At 41.1% G+C, this 15,223-nt stretch overlaps 1 long non-coding RNA gene across 1 annotated transcript; it reads left to right on the top strand.

Moving 5' to 3' along the window:
* The first annotated feature begins 1,012 nt into the window (after positions 1–1,012).
* LOC131444996 (uncharacterized) lies at positions 1,013–14,818 on the top strand. The gene is made up of 3 exons (XR_009233785.1): positions 1,013–1,192; positions 1,427–1,599; positions 11,888–14,818. It is a non-coding gene; the product is annotated as an uncharacterized LOC131444996 (long non-coding RNA).
* The last annotated feature ends 405 nt before the right edge of the window (positions 14,819–15,223 follow it).

Here is a 15,223-nt window from a genome sequence, read left to right as displayed (position 1 = left end):
TTACAAATGAAAATCCCACCATCCAATTGAGCTAATAGAGGGACTTGAATGGGATAATAAGATGTGGTGTAATACTGTGTAAAAAGCCTGTAATGTTGTGTTGGTGTAAGAGCCTGTGTGACTGAATGTTTGACTGTTTGCAGTGATTACGGCGGCCTGCGGGCCTGGCGGCGGCTCTGTGGCTGGGACAGGGAGCTTCTCCCTGGGCAGGGAGATACGCCTGTCTCCCCCTTCCCGCTGGAGCTACAGGGACCAGGATCATGTCAGTAGGGAGAGTCCTTCCTGTGAGCTCCCTCTCTCCCTCTGTCTTTCAATCTGTCTGTCTGTCTCTCTCTCTCTCTCTCTCTCGTTGCTCTGTGTCTGTACTATTGCAGTGCTTGCAGATGTGCACAAACAAGGGAGGATTAAAGCAAAACGAATCTAAACAGACAAATGGAATTAGAGTGATGGGTGTCGGTGGGCTGGTTCACAGTGATAAACATAATGATGCTCTGTGAGTGTGTGTGCAAGTGTGTGTGTGTGTGTGTGTTCCTGTGTCTGGGGGATTAACGATGGTTAGGTGTGTGGTGTGTATGGCTGGGTGACTGCTTCTGGGTGTCTTTGTGTGTTTGCCTATCTGTCTATGTTTTTGTAATTACGTGTGTGTATATTTACTCAGTTCCTACTTGTGTGTCTGATAAATGTGTTCTTCTATATTGCCTCTCAAAAACAAGTCTCTCTGCCCTCTGCATGCATGAAGGTATGTTTCTGCGTTCCCCCCCCCCCCCCCCCCCCCCCCGTTGTTTGGGGTCATACTTCTTTCTTTCACAGTGTCTGTTTGTGTTTGTTCACTGGTGCTGCCTAAGCCTGTTGTGGCTCCACTGCACATAAAATCTCCTCACCCGCTATTGACATACACCTAGGAAGAGGAGAAAACGTTTGTGGAATATGAAGATGTCGCACACTAAGTTGGTTTTTCAGTCTGCAGTTTATGTGCAGATGTTGTGTCTTCTTGTGTGTTTGTGTGTTGAGGAGGTCAGGAGTGTGGTGGAGCCAGCAGGGGGGCAGTGATCAACAGTCTGGGGGCTCCCCTGCCGGGGGCTCTGGGATTACGGCTAAACCCTGGCCTGCCAGATGGACACAACGCGTCCTCAACATCACACACAAGCACCTTTTAGGACTTCGCTTGCCCAGTCCTCCTCTGTGGAAACGAGTTGAGTGGAACTGTGATAACACTCAGAAATCAATAATAATATGATTTACATGTATTATATGTTTCCCAGGCATTATTCATCAAAATAAAAGCCTCATATTCTGTATTTAAAAAAAAAAAAAAGAGAAAACGATCCCCATGGTCTTATACATCATATGTCTAGGTTGTTTAATTGTGGCATGTTTGTTCAGAGCAGTCGTGTTAATGAATGCATCATCAATCATCTCTTCACAGGAGCGGTGGCAGGAGACATGACTGAGATGAAGGAACTCTTCCAAGTGTCGGCTCACGGACAATGTGGCCAGTCAGCAGGTTCCAGGGTTGTCGAAAAATGGAACTCGCAGGTTGTTTTGATGTGCTGTAATGGCAGAGCCACGGGCAACACTGACATGATGGAGTCTGTGCAGGTATGAGTGTGAGTGGGTAGATTGTGGCCCGCGCATCAGCACTGCGTTGATTGCTTCCTACTTCGACTTCAGTTGCACACAACTGAAACGGTCTCACATGTAGTTCATGACTAGATAGAGTTGTTTTTTTTCCCCCTTTGTTTGTTTATGCATTCATTCATTCATTCATTCATTCATTCATGCAGTGGTTCATGAAAGATATCAGTCTTGTTCATCTGGTGTCTGTCATGTTATCACCCCCAGGGGATAAAACAAGGTCAAAATTTAGGTCAACACTTATGAACCTGTTGTTCCCTGATACTGTTTTGTGTAGCTAGAGTATAATTATTATTTTTTTTTTTAAATGGTACTTTTTAATGGTGCTATGTGTAACTTTTGATGATTTTTGTCGGCGTTATTATATTGCCTAACAGAAATAATGTAAGATTTTACAGTTAAACTGCTCGACGACTGGGTTTTTTGCAGTATTATTCTCTCCTGAAACTTTTCATGTTGTTCATCTTGTGTGTTCAGTCCTACTCCAACCTTGCGTTCGCAGTCGTCTCGCTTTACTTTCTCAGTTTTGATGTCGCCTTCTTCTGTCTTGACTTAAACCACCATGAAATCGGCTACATTGAGAAACACACACAGAGAGTTAAATGCAGCTGCCGTTGTGTTCAATTATTTGACAATTTGCTTGTATTTAGAAGTTGCACAGCACACTTACAAGTCCCACACCTTCACTAATTCAGCAGAAAGCAGTGTCAACCTGCCATAACTCGTAGTCACAGCCGGATCTATTATTCATGGGTTCCCCCAGCATGACTTAGGAAATGGTCTCTGTATTTTTAGAAAGCAGATTACATGAGACAAGTGTACAAACAAATAAAAGATTACAGGCTGTGTACATGTTTCAGTCTAATACCCTTTCAACAGGCAGCGTTTGATACAATGATTTTCTGTCCCCGAGCTAAATTTGGATTTCCTGCTGGCCAGCAACGTCTTCCACCAAGAGCACAACCTCTATAATGACAGCGTTCCACACGAATGGCCTTTCTCCTCTGCTGGTATTAGTTAGGCTTTGGAGTTCAAGTGACAACGGGGTTTAAACACAGATTTTTCTTTTTTTTTTTTTAAAAAAAGGAGAAGAAAGACTTGCTGTTGTTCTTGAAAAGCTGTGTTTATCCAGGATTAGAGACACCAACATGTTAATAATTGTTTCTCTCAGAACTGCAAAGAAGCACTTTCCTGTAATCCCCTAATCAGGCATTACACCTCTGAGCAAAGCCACAACGCAGGCGCGTGGCGTGTGTGACGCAGCGTGCCCTCAATGTGTGATACACCCACGTCTTCCTCTATGCCACACCCACGTCTTCCTCTATGCCACACCCACTTTACACAAAAGCACCTGCTCTTCTCGGCACACACACCACATCTTTCCACAAGATCAAGTAGTCTTTGTTATCATTTTCAATCATAAATTCTAGTTTTACAATTCACTGCATGTTAAAATAGTGTGTTAACAATTCAAAGTGAAGAAAAACAATGTTTTATTGAGAAAAAACACTGTAGTTGTATATGAACTGCAGATTTATTTTTTTTTAACTGCAAATTGAAATTTGAGTTAAAAACATATTTTAAATAACATTTGTTTAAGTCTTTGTCTCAATTTCCAAAAAATTGAGACAAAGAACTTACGTACAGGCGTTTTTCCAACTCTCTCCTCTCTGGTGACAAAGACGCTGATTCGCCGTCTTCATCACTGCCGCCATTGAGTTTGTTAATATTCATTTATGTAGAGGGAAGGGTTTAACATCTTACAAATTCAGATTTCCTTATATAATCTATGACCAATGAATATGGCCCTCTCTCAGATGTTTTTCTCAGATGAGTTGGAAAGTAATTTCTGCCCGCTGCATGCGGGATGAGATGAGGAGGGAGGGATGTATCACCTCTTGTTTTACGCAGCCAAGGTCGCATATTTTGCTCGTGGTGGGTCAGCATGTCGGCTGTTGTCTGTAGTACAGTGGCACGGGGTCAGACGTAAGGTCACTGTACATGCTGAGATGATGACAGGTCTGAGGCTGGTGTTGATGAGCACTTCATCATCGCACAGTCCCGGGAATGTGGAGGGCACTTAATAGACTGCCAACATTATTGTTCCGCTTTCATGTTTATGAGAAATCTGCCACTGCAAATTTACAGTTGCCTTGTATTATTTCTAATTATAAACCCACACACAGCCTTTAAGGAACATTTAAGTCTATACTTGGGATGCAATAATGTGTACGTGTTTGTTTGGAGATGATTTTTGTGCCATTTGCTGAAGCTGAATGTTTGTTTGTTTGTTCTTCCCGGCTCTCTCCCCCCCCCCCCCGGTCTCCTCGCGGTGCCTGGTTGAAGAGTGCGATGAGGGGATGTTTCAGGGATTAACCTGGGGAATTTAATTAGTAGGAGCTGTTGTCTCTGCCCTTAACATTTCAATCTCACCGGGCTGCCTGGTGATGCTAGAGCTGGACCTGTAATGACCAGCAGCTGGGGAGGGAGCGGGTCAGGGAGTGAGTATCTAGGGTGCACAGGAGGCAAGACAAGTGTTTGACACACAGATTAGTCCTATACCACTCTGGTGGAGGGTTCCTGGCTGAGGGGGGTAGAGGGTTGGAGCACTATGGGTGCTGTTTTTGCCCAAAATACATCCATACAGTGAGCACACAACTTTGGTTGGTACTCAGTTCTCTCACATTACATTTTTAAGCATTATATTCATATATAAGAATCCAGAATTAGGCAATAATGCAACATCAAGGATGCCAGCTGGCGTTACAAGCTTTGTTTTTTTAGTAAGAGTAGTCTGAATGATTTCTAATAATTTCTATCAAGTAACATGACATGATACTACTTGTATTTTATGAATAATTTCTATTTATTTGCGTGTACAGTCTTGTTTGCCCAGCAGTAGAGTTGTGTAAGCAGCAGAAGTGGGTTGCTAGGGAGAGATTGGGGTAATCACTTCTCAATCCATAGCCACTGTTGCATTGTAATCCCAGTGCTAAACTCCCCATTAACCCATCTGGGACCCTACAACAGCCACCCAACCGCACTGCCCCCACCCCCCACCTGCCCCTCTCTGCAAACACACAGTCGAAGCATCTGTGGCTGTATGTTAGAAGTGGTGTCTGCCGTGTTGTCGCCCGCTTTTGGGGGCTGGTGGGGGTCATGTCCAGCAAATGGGAAAAAAGCCTGCTGTAGGAATGTGGCCAAGTCCCACAGGAGCGACCTGTGCCTGTCCCTCTCCCAGCACTGACCCGCTGGTCACTGGTGAATCCCCTTTTTGTATTCCACACACACACCCGACTCTGGGGAGTGGTTCCAGAAGCCTCCTCGGGGACTCGTGATAATTTAAGTCAAACATTATGTCCCTGCTTGTTTGACACCCATTTAAAGCCTTTCAATCACATGTATTTGCCACAGTCCGTTGCCTAGCTGTGGCGTTCTCTCCATGTCACACCCTTTCAAAGACCTAATCAATTTTGTTTGATCGCAAGCTCCTTGTGTCAAAACGATTGGTTTTCATCCAACTCACATTGGTGGACTCGTACATCGGAATAAGTCGGTTGACCTTTTTGATTTTCTGAGAAGATACATCTTTATAAGGGTCACCGGGAGGACCTTTGTTGCATGTTCTCCTCATGTGCATGCGTTTCCTCTCCGGATGTGGCCGTCCAAAAACATGCACATTTCAAGATTGGGTTAATGAGACGCTAGATTGACAATGGGTGTGAATTTGAGAGTTTATGGTTGTTTGTCTCTGTCTCAGGAATGGCGACCTGCCCGGGGTGGACCCTCCCTTTTGCCCTATGACAGCTGGGATGGGCTCCAGCTCCTCCGCGACTCTCATATGGAGGATAAAGCGGTAGAAGATGGATGGATGGATGGATGGGTACTTTATTTATAAAAGTTGGTTTGTGGACATGATCCACCCCCCCCTTCCCCCACCATGCCCCTCCGTCCCTTCTTCCCAGCATTCCCCTCCCTCTCCGGGAGCTGCCAGTGTCAATGCGCCACTAATTAAGGACTCTTAAAGAGAGCTATGGAGCAGACTCATTAATGAACTGTAGCATCCTTACTGTCCATGAGGGGAGAGAAGAGGGGAGGGAGGGAGGAGATGATTCAATCTGAGGGTCTGCTACTCTTGTGACTCGTTCAGTTGGAGTCCAGAAGGTCAGGAAAAACCTACTGACATGAAAATCATCATATTTTAAGTATTAAGTCTATATTAACTTGACGTGTCAAAAAGAGTATTTATAATATTTATATCATTGGTTAACTTCTTTACCGTTATTGTGCATATTTTGCTTGTAGGTTGATCCGCTTGGCCACATAACCCATGTCATATGACAAAAAAAAAAGCAATAATAACAACAACAACAAAAAGAAACGCCCCCAACTGTCCCCGTCACCGCCATTTGTTTATTCCATTTTCATGGAAATGTAAAACAAAACAAAACAAATGGCTGTGTTTGTCTTCGTGAAAGTAGGCCAAACAACTGCTGACAAACAAGAGGGGGAGTTGTAGGTCAGGGCGCCACAAGCCATGTGTAACCATGCCTGTCGAGAGAGCATGACACGCTGCAGTAAGCCTCAATAGACACAATAACATACAAACACCCACTGCCAGAATGATGTAACATTGTCTAGACTAAACAAACCACACCAATGCATTAATGATTAGTTGTTGTTGTTTTTTTTAGGCGTACAAGGAGTGGATAAAATAAAACTTAAACAATAAAACGCTAAAATTAAAGGTTCAGCTTTGTTTTGTGCACTCATGTTCCATTTTATATTTATATTTATCAAATAATAACTTATTAGATTTAGAGTAGAGATTTCAACACCAAATATAAATGATGTCGTCAAATAAGACTAATTGTGCTGATTTAATGTTCTCCTGCAAAATGTGAATTGACAGCGAGAATTAATTAGAACTGATTCTATAGAATCGTTGATCTTTACAACACACGAAAGAAAGAATTTGATGAGGGTAACAAGGCGACCCCCCGCCCATCGTCCTTGTCCTCGGTCACAGTTTGAATTGTGTGTTATGTTACTTAATTTTCCACGTTGACCCTCAGGTCAAGAACCACACATCGTAGACGGGCTTGACTTGACCTGACCTTGGTAACCTCGCTGACTTGACCCCGATGCCCTCACCCTGCTGTGTCGCTGTGTTTCTCTCCACTGGAGTTCATAAATCACGCAGCAGCCGCACAGTCGCAGCTGGGGCCCCCCCGAGAGTCTGGTGAGAGCAGCTAATCATTGCGTCTGTGAACCGATCAATATTATTGATCTGTGAAGCGATACGTAAGAGCAAAGCCCGAGATGACACGCAATCTAATCAGGTTATCTTTTTTTTATTCCTGGCCCCTGAAAGGGACAAACTTTATCTTTTCCTGTTCCAGTTCTGGAGGGATTTATGTGGGTGTTGTGATCTTAATTAAACCTTTTCAATGGGCTGTTGTTCAATACGTGGCGTCATGCAATCCTTAAATCTCTATAAAGCAGCATTTTTCTTAAACAGACATTATAAAATAAGAGCATGTGAAGTTCAGTTAGCAGCAGAAGTTGACCTGTTAATGGTTAGGGCATGAATTATTCAAGTTTAGACCTCATTTAATTATAATGGATGCAATTGTTGTCCCCCCCAAAAACAACACACACACACACACCTCTCTCTCGCTCGCTCACGCACACTTGTCATTTTCTTTGTTTCCTCCATTATATCTCAGGTTAGTCGCACGCACACACACACACACAACAGATGCCCCCTGACGCTCACTCTCGTGTTTAGTGGGCACGTGACCGGCGACCGCAGGCCTGCCAGCCTCGTGGCATTGTGTTCCCCTTGGGCAGGCAGCCGGCCTCTCTAAATACCCTTTTGTCTTGGGTGGGATAACAAAGCAGTGGCCAAGCCACTGGTGTGGCACGCGCACAGCCACTCATCCCCCTGTTCTGTGACCCAAACAGGTGGATATGAGGGGAAGGGCTGGTAGTGGTGGCTGTATGAAGGGGTTTTATTGGGGGGGTGGGGCGGTGGTGGCGGCGGTGGTGGCGGCTGCATCTGTCCCCATACCCAACGACTCCCTGGGTCAGCCACTGCTCCATATGCTCCCAGGGGAGAGGGAGACACGCATGCAAACACAGACTAACAGGTGGAGGGAGGAAAAGGGGGGATTAAGAGAAGTAAAACTGATCAGGAAATATGGACGATGGGGGGATTTTGAAACTGTCAAATTAGCTGTATAAGAAGGGAGATATATTTGATTATCCTCGGATGATTTTAAAGGAGACTCCTTAAACCTTTAAGCCAAATAAAATGTTTGATGATCAGTAGGAGCACTCTTTATTTTATTTTTTTGTCTCTGCCTATATTAAAGTTTTCAGGCTCTGGAGAATCATATGTGTGTGTGTTTGTTTGCTTTTAAACTGGAAACTCGTCTGTGCTGTAAAATGTGCAGCTCTTTTTAATGGCCATTGTCTCTTTGCGTTTGCGTTGCATCTATAATAATATAAATGAATAATTTATGTATTTCATAGTAGTTTAAATTCATGGTTGATTATGATTTGGATTAGTCTTAGTTTTGCTTATTTAACTGCATTTAAAAGTGTCAGGTTAGGTCCTAATTGTTATTTAATTCATATTTGCACTATAATTGTTGTACTCAAGCGTTGGTATTTCATTTAAAATGTCCCGATTTTTTTTCATGGGGTAGAAAAAATGAGCACCTGTAGCTTTAAGGGGATGGGGTCTGTTGCTGGAGATGAAGTTCATTAGTGGATACATATTGTGATTTTTTTGTCGAATAAATCTAAAAACAGCCATAAACTCCAGACTTTTTATTGGAAAACCTACAATAATCTTTTTTTTTTTTTTTTTTTTTAACAACCATCAGCAGATATTTTCTATTATATACAATATATTATCTTTTTTCTCCCCCTATGCTATAGTGACCATACCATATCATTTACTTTATTGGAATTCATCCAGAAAATACAGAAAACATTAGAGATTAGAGATTTAAAATAAAATGCAGGTCAATTATTTATGTGGCCTATAACCTTACATATGACCCTGGCTCTCTTAAACATGGTGTAGTTGCTGCTTGGCCTGCATGGGTTTACCAGTGCCTTACATGTTTGCTCCTGGCGGCTGAGAGATGTATGATGTGAAGAATGTGCAGGGTGTGAATGGCAAAACTGTAGTTGTGAGCTTCACATACGCGTGTTGTAATAATAATAATCTCAGACCAACTTCCTGTCACATCATCCCAGTCCAAATGCCAAAGATTGCAGAATTTGACAGACATAAAACAACAAAGCACAGTACATTTACACATACACAATATAGCAACCATTTACATTTTGATATGAGCAGTTGAAACAATATAATAATAATAATAATTCATGTGAGTGGACACTTCTACAGTATTTTTTTGGGAATTTAGTTTCAGTGTGAAAGGTTTCTGTGCTGTCTCGGTTCTGTGGATGTGCTGATTTCAGAAGTTAGTGTATTTTTGGACGCCTGTCGTCGTTGTAGTCGAGGCACGTTGATGTGACGGCACACACTCGCAGGCTTAGCTGGGTTTTTTTGTGCGGCGACACCCCGAAACAGTTCATTGATGTATAACACTGAGTGAAATATCGAAATAAGCAAAGAGGATATTTGTCTTCTGCACTGCAGTTTAATGAACTGCTGTCCATCTTTGGAGGTTAGGTGGTGACGGTGGTGGTGGTGTTTCCACTCTCTAATCTGTTGGATGCAGATAAAAACAGTTCTTGGTTGTCTCACTGGAGAACAGTGTTTACAGGAGATTAAGAGATACGAGTGTTTGTTGGAAAGGTGTGAATTATCAGTGGGGCTCATCATGTTCACCTGTCATGATTGCTTTAATGGCAGGTCTCTGCGGCCTCTCTTCGGAGGAGACAAGTGTGTCGTTCACAGCCGTAACGACTGCTGAGGTTTAACAGCAACAGTCCCAACAAATGTCAGTGTTATTATGTTGCCGGTGAAGGTAATTCACTCCTGTACAGAAGGCTTGTGTTTTATGAATTAATTAATTTGCACTGCTGAATTCATGGGGCTGGGGATTAATGTGAAATTAGCACATAATACTGTTGCTTTACTTTTTTCCTCTTTTGATATATACTGTGTTTTTTTTTTTTTTGATATACTGTGTAGCCTGTGGTGAGAATGCTGGGTGAAAATGGAGAGAAATTGGCTCCATTCACCATGAAGTCATTAAATTTGTAAGCTATTTGTGATCAAAAGGTGTCTCTTTTTTCAGGCCCTTAACTATGGAGTTTGATCACAGCTTAAGTGGAATGTCAAATGTCAGGGTTTCTCGCCGTTTCCCCGATTTCAGTTGAAAGTGCAGCATGAAGTCATGAGAGGAAAATCAAAAACCTGTGATGTAAAACGTTGTTATTATATACTGCATTGTTTCTGCCTCGCATTCATGCACTCCACTGGATTTCAGATGGATGCTACAGCCATCTCTGTCGGTTTTGTGTTTTTATATGCAGAAATAACACCTTTTCTATTCTTTCTCCCCTCAAATCAACATCACAAAATGAATATTTTATTACTAAAAAAACATGACTATACCTATTTAAACCATTGATCACATGTGGCAGAAATTTCTGGCTCAAAAAAACCCAACAGAAACAATGAAAACTGAAAGCAGAACGTGGCTCCGTTTAACACCGAGGTGTCGACTTGTGTTATCGTGGAGGTTGTGGAGAATTAGAGCAGCGGGCATTGTGTATCTTGGTTATCGGTGAGAAACAGATTATTCTATATTTGTATTTATGAGAAATAGAATTGTCTCAGGGACCCCAGTGTTTTAGTGTGTTTCACTCAGTTCAGATACCTTACACTTTAATTATAATAACATAACATCGAGGATGTGTGTGTCTGTAATTATTATAAGGTGTTTTTTGGACGCCTGGCTGCTGTAAAATTCCTTGTCTCATACAGAGATTCTGAAACATCTGCTTCATGTGCCAAAATGTCACCAACGCATTTTAGGATTTTACCTGAAATGTTGTGTTTTTATTTCAGCTTTTCATTTAGGTGAGCTTTAACTAACTAGGCATTAACTTGACCCAAGAGCAGAGCAATAATGTATTTTTGAACATATGCTCAGATCTAAGCTTCTTATGGGTTTTAGTTTTTTTTTTTTTTTTTCCTCCCTGCTGCCCTTCTGAATAGCTTAACAAAAATATGCTTCAGTAATGGATGGTTGTATCCTCATCCTCTGCCCTCCTCCTCCTCCTCCTCCCACCTACTGTAACTTGAAATAGGCCATCAAGTGGCTAATGAACTGATAAGCTCTCTGTGTCCTCTGGGGCTTATGGACATCATAAGCCAAATGTTTGGAGACTTTTTTTTTTTTAAAAAAGAGCACTTACTGTGTTTGGACAAAAGACAAAAGAAAAGAAAAATCACAACTTTAGCCTCAGTATGGGACTGTCCTTCATGTTGTCCACTCATGGGACAGATGTTCCAAAGGACTGCAGGACCTGGATGTCCAATCATTCAGGCCGCTTCATATCATTTATCAGCTGTGGATCTGATGTAAATCCATGGATTTGTGCAGCCTGTAATAGAAATTAAAATAACACGCTTTTTTATTGCGCTTACTTCAAATCTCTTTAGATTTCGTTTAAAAAACTAAATAAATGAATAAAATAAAAACATCTAAATCTGTTATTATGTGCTGTACACAACCCTTTTAATTTAATCTCTGACAAGATTATCAAATTCATTGATGATGTCACAAACTTAAATAATTTCAGTCAGAAAAATGTTAACTAAGACTGATTAAGCACTTTCAAGGGAATACTGTGGGATTATCTTAAAAAAAGAAAATACACTATTTATTTGTGTATGTTTCCCTGTTTCCCACATTTCCCCCCTCATCACCCCTCATGTTATTGCTTTTATTTTTATTATTGTAAAGCAATATGATGCATATACTATTATCTAAAATATACTTTTTTTTTATTTTTTTATCCAAACGACAGAATTAATAATACACTGATTCCTATTACTATGTTAGTTTTTCTGTTTTTCTGCACTGTTTAGGCTGGATTTTTACATGGAAATCAACGAGATATTCATATTCTCATAATCCTAATGGGCTCTTTATTGTTTTATTTTTAAGAATTCGTGGTTAAACCTGATCTAATATAAATAATATTTATATAGGATCAGGCCACATGTTGTATTCACTTATGTTTCCTCTTGCAGCCTCAAACCAGCACCTTTTCACCAGAACCGGGGACAGAGACCAGAGCCGGGGACAGAGGCGCTGGGCAGCGCCCGCTGCTCGACAACAACACGCAGGAGGGATTAATGCCGCGTCTGTTGGTCCCATATGCTCCTCGGCGCTGCTCTGCTCTTGATTAAAAACTCATTGTATGTATGAAGTATGTCGTGGAGGCCGGATTGTCTAATCCTCCTCGTGACTTGTGCACTTTGAAAACACGAGGTTACAATAACAAGCGGGGCGAGGCCATCGTGTCCGTGCGCACTGGTTTGGAGCAGGAGTCTCACACTCAGTCACGTGGAAAACTAATAATTTATGAAGATATTCGACATGATTTCAAAATAAAAGTGTTTGTTTGTGATATGGAACGATAAATACTTTATATTATAAACCTATTTATGATGCAAAAATGAATACAGTAATGAAAAACATGCAGGAATAACTTGGTATTTAGTCGTGGGCCGCATGTGGAGCGCGAGTTTGAGACCTCTTGATTAGAGCATTATCGATGAGGAAGGTGACAAATAGGACTGTAGCAATTAATCGATGAAGTAATTATGACTAAGGAGCAAAGAAAAATGTTATTTTCCCCGACTGTTCTGTTCTATTCTATTCTATTCTATTCTATTCCATTCCGTGATATAAATTCACCACCCGAGCAATTTTGATAATGATTAATCCACTTTTAATCGACAGCAAAATTAATTCAACAATTTTTTTGGAGTAATTGGTCAGTTTGAGTGCTTTTTCTTTTTAATTGAACCTTTTTCTTCGTTTGTTTTCCCAACTTAAATCAAATGTGAATATGTTCTATAATAGTTTCTTTGCTGCTCTGTGACAGAGAAAGCAAATACTGATTATCTTTAGGCAAAACTGTAGCAAAGTGATTTTGACCAAACAACGTATATTAGTTAATCAAGAAGAAATTATGGATGATGGGAAAATTCCTTACAGGCCTAAACTGACAGGTTTTGCACATCTGCATATTATTTTATTATTTACCTGTAGGTGTTATTTAAGTGTTTTACTGTAGTCTTTTTTTAAAGAATAACAAATTTTTGTCCAAATCGACTGAAATTATCCAGATGAAGACGGTAAGATAGTAAAAAAAAGATGTTTGTCCCAGTTTTGTCTCAACTTCAAACTTTAGAGGTGACTCCTCATCTATTTGTCTCTCATTATAAATAAGAATGTGTTTTTTTTTGCTTCAGCTGAAAGTAACCCTGCAGTGTGACACACTCCCCCCATAACTACAGTCTGGATGGAGGACACTGGAAGAGGAGACACGCAGCTCATGAATATTCACGCTCTTTGTCCCACAAGTCCAGTCCCCGTCATTGTTCATGCTCACGTGAGTGTTGTTAAACTGACCGTTGCGTTTCACCACAATGGTCATCGATGAATTTAAAAAAATATATATAAAAGTGGAGGAGTTAAAAGAGCATATAAGGTAAAAAACAAACAACCAGCTATTTATTCTTCTCTATTGACTAAGTCAGGGTCTGTATTGAAAAATATTACAGTGGCACACGCGCGCGCGCACACCTGTTTGCGCGAGCAGGCAATGGAATCAAAGCCACTCTACTTCTCTTGAACGCTTCGATTATTCCAAGCAACGCTTTTAATTAGTGCGCTCCTTTAGCGGAGGCTGCAATGTAAGAGAGATTATTGGCAAATGTCAAGGATGCTAATTGAATGTTGGACTTCTAACAATTAGGCCACTGTGGAGACATGTCGCCTCATTACAGGGTCCAGGGCCGCGCTGACGTCACGTCGACCGTTTTAAAATAGTAAAGAAATACATAAAGCGATCAAAACACAACCCTAGTTATATGCCGATGCGAAAAGTAAAAGGAGAGAATGCAAATGATCCACTTCTTATAAGTGAGCGCGTGTTTTAAAGGCTTCTCTTCGCTTCACAACACAAAAATGTCACATGGACACTATGGGGTTCAGTTTCGAATTTAATGTTGCAAGTTTCCCCCCCACAATCTTTGTATTTTCTTTCAGAAAACACGCAGTAAACATCAAATCAATAAAAAGTGGTGCCTGATTTGTTTGCCTCCTGTTGAATTAACTGACATGACAGATAGAGTTATAATCTTTTAAAACAGTTCACATTTGAACCAAACGTGTTTTATTGTTTGGGGGCCGAATATCGTGATGTGATTAAAGGCTTGATATTAAAGCGCACATGTGGGGATCAGACTTGTTAAAGCCCGTGTGGTTGGCTTTGAAAGGAGACCGCTGCTGCCCCAGAGGGGGGAAGAAAAAAAAAACCCCACCCCGCCGCTAAAATATTGGGATTAACATCTCTTGGAGGCCGGGATTAAAACACAAAGCGCCCTCTTTGTTGAAACAACAACCGGAAACTAAGGAGAAAAAAAACCACAATTAATTATAGAATCAGTAAAAAATGTGATCCTACATGTAAAGATGTTTTATTTTTTATTGTATTTTAGAACTAATTTTGTTTTGTTTTTAAGTTAAAACACGGTTTATTTCATCTTCACTGAAATTCATAGAAGCACGAGGAGACATTGCCAATATAGGCTATAATATAATCTTATTGTACTGTTTTTTTTTTCTTCAGTTAAAATACCCATACATAACTGGGTCACCCATTGTTTCTGTTTTCCACAGTCAAATCCTAGATGGTGGAATTAAAAAATAAATAAATCGAAATGTTCCCTGAACCCCAAACAAATCAAATAATAAAAAAGAAACCGTCTCTCTGTCTCTCGCGCACACACACTTACACACACACACACACTGATGAAAGAGTATAATCTCACTGCAGGACCTTTATTCGTGTCTTTTCAGCGGTGAGGTCACACCATCTTTGGGGCCACAATCACCGTGTACTGAGATAAATGGAGGGAGGGGGAGGAAAAAAAAGCGGAGCTCTCGGCAGCAGCAGAGAGTCTTTTCCAGTGTATGGCTAAACCTTGATCATCATCATCATCATCATCACTATTAATATTATCATTGTTACTTCAGAAGTCTCGTGTCTCTCTTTGTGGTGGAACCATGGGCGTCTTTTAAAGTCACAGCAGAGACGAGAGAGTGTGGCGCGAGGGGGAGGCTCACAAATTGCATACAATACAACAGATCACAGTTTCCAAGTCTAGCACAGATAAAAAAAAAAACAAAAAAAAACACACACATATGTACCATTTATATAAGACACACACTGATTGTCTCTTAGAAACTACATATTGATTCCTTATAAACACTTTTTTTTTCTTAAATAAAGTAGTGCATCCATGTCCACGCACCATCCTCGCGCATGTGTCCGTGCCAGCAGGTCGGCAAAA

Source organism: Solea solea, chromosome 18, assembly GCF_958295425.1.
Source record: "Solea solea chromosome 18, fSolSol10.1, whole genome shotgun sequence".
NCBI lineage: Eukaryota > Metazoa > Chordata > Actinopteri > Pleuronectiformes > Soleidae > Solea > Solea solea.
This window is presented reverse-complemented; position numbering and strand designations above follow the sequence as displayed.